The sequence below is a fragment of the Engraulis encrasicolus genome, chromosome 2 (assembly GCF_034702125.1).
Source record: "Engraulis encrasicolus isolate BLACKSEA-1 chromosome 2, IST_EnEncr_1.0, whole genome shotgun sequence".
Taxonomy (NCBI): domain Eukaryota; kingdom Metazoa; phylum Chordata; class Actinopteri; order Clupeiformes; family Engraulidae; genus Engraulis; species Engraulis encrasicolus.
In genome coordinates this window covers 59,465,388-59,467,295 of record NC_085858.1, presented here as the reverse complement: position 1 = coordinate 59,467,295, position 1,908 = coordinate 59,465,388, and the positions used below count along the sequence as shown (strand labels likewise).

Sequence of the window (1,908 nt, the reverse complement as noted above, 5' to 3'; positions counted from 1 at the left end):
CTTCATCCGTTACAAACACACTCTTCACTCTAAACTTCAAATCTCTTACAAACACACTCTTCACTCTAAACTTTGCATCTCTTACTAACACACTCTTCACTCTAAACGTATCATCTCTTACAAACACACTCGTCACCCTAAACTTCTCATCTCTTACAAACACACTCTTCACTCTAAACTTCTCATCTCTAATAAACACTTCACTCTCAACATCAAGAAACTAAACCCTAAAGACTCCCAAGCCAACAAAGAGAAACTGCAAACTCTAACCTGTCTCACAACAAAAACAACATTCAGCACCAACATGCATTACAAGTCCAACACAAAGCCAACGGTTGATCTAACTCTACAGTCTGCAAGTCTAAAACAAAGAGAAAAGGCGTCTGAAACACTTATCCAGAAAAACACCACCAAACACAAAGTGCATTTGAAGGCGAGAATCCTGTTGTGGAGTCGTAGAGTAAAGTGTTGTTGAGCCGGGCAGTTATGAGTCCAACACAAAGAGAAGACAATAAAGCAAATATCCAACACTTAAATCTAAAAGTGACACAACACCAAATTAATGTAAAGGTGAAAGAGTTGCTGTATATATCCTAGGTTGTCTTGTTTAGTTGTAGAGCAGTGTTTTTTAGAGGACTATAGTGTTGAGTGGAGTAGTGTCAGTGTTGATTGTAACACTAACGGTGTTGAGTGGAGGTGTGTGTGGTGTTTTAGTGTGACTACGGTGCCTTACTGACAAACACCACACAGGTCAGAACATTCCGAGAGGAGATTCCAAACAGGTAGGCATTCCAAAATAGAACATTCCAAACAGGTAGGCATTCCAAACCAGAACACTCCAAACCCAGAGAATATTCCCACCTTCTCATTCTCCGGCAGAATTCCATTCTGGAAGATTGGCATTGAGAATGGAGAAAGGAAGTATCCAAAAGAGTTCCAGAGTTCCAGGGTTCCCACGGATACTGTACGCTCAGAAGGCAAGTCTAGTCTGGGGCAGAAGACCAGGAGAGAGCTATGAGGAGAGACATGGGGGAGGAGTGTCACACACACACACACACACACACACACACACACACACACACACACACACACACACACACACACACACACACACACACACACACACACACACATGCGCGCGCCTTCTATCTCTCTCTCGTCTTTCTTTCTCAAACACACTCATTCACACACACAGCCGGAAGAGTGGGACTCTATGGCCGGCAGAGTTAGAGTCTAGTGGTTGAGCTGCCAGAGAGAGACGGGCCGACAGCAGCTGCTGTTTGGGGGTCAGAGAGGGCTGGCAGAGACTGCAAGCTGCGTAGCTAGCGCAGGGCAGGGCAGAGAGGGTTAGCAGAGACGGCTAGCTGAGTAGCTATCGCACGGCAGGGCAGAGACGGCTAGCTGAGTAGCTAGCACAGGACAGGGCAGGGCAGGGCTAGCAGAGACGGCTAGCTGAGTAGGGCAGGGCTAGCAGAGCCTGCAAGCTGGGTAGCTAGCGCAGGGCAGGGTAGAGACGACTAGCTGAGTAGCTAGCACAGGACATGTCTGGGCTAGCAGAGACGGCTAGCTGAGTAGGACAGGGCTAGCAGAGACGGCTAGCTGGGCAGGGCAGGGCTAGCAGAGACGGCTAGCTGAGTAGCTAGCACAGGACATGTCTGGGCTAGCAGAGACGGCTAGCTGAGTAGGGCAGGACAGGGCTAGCAGAGGCGGCTAGCTGGGCAGGAGCAGAGGCGGCTAGCTGGGCAGGGCAGGGCTAGCAGAGACGGCTAGCTGAGTAGGGCAGGACAGGGCTAGCAGAGACGACTAGCCGAGTACGGCAGGGCTAGCAGAGACGACTAGCAGGGCAGGGCTAGCAGAGACAACTAGCTGAGTAGGACAGGGCTAGCAGAGACAACTAGCTGAGTAGGA

General features: G+C 49.7%; 1 protein-coding gene across 1 annotated transcript in view; it reads right to left on the bottom strand.

Annotated features, from left to right (window-relative positions):
• Positions 1-974, bottom strand: part of LOC134465414 (serine/arginine repetitive matrix protein 2) — a 36,481-nt gene extending 35,507 nt beyond the window's left edge. The window contains exon 1 of the mRNA XM_063219060.1: positions 862-974. The gene's annotated coding sequence lies outside the window, so the exon portion shown is untranslated. The remainder of the gene's footprint in view (positions 1-861) is intronic.
• Between the last annotated feature and the right edge of the window lie 934 nt (positions 975-1,908).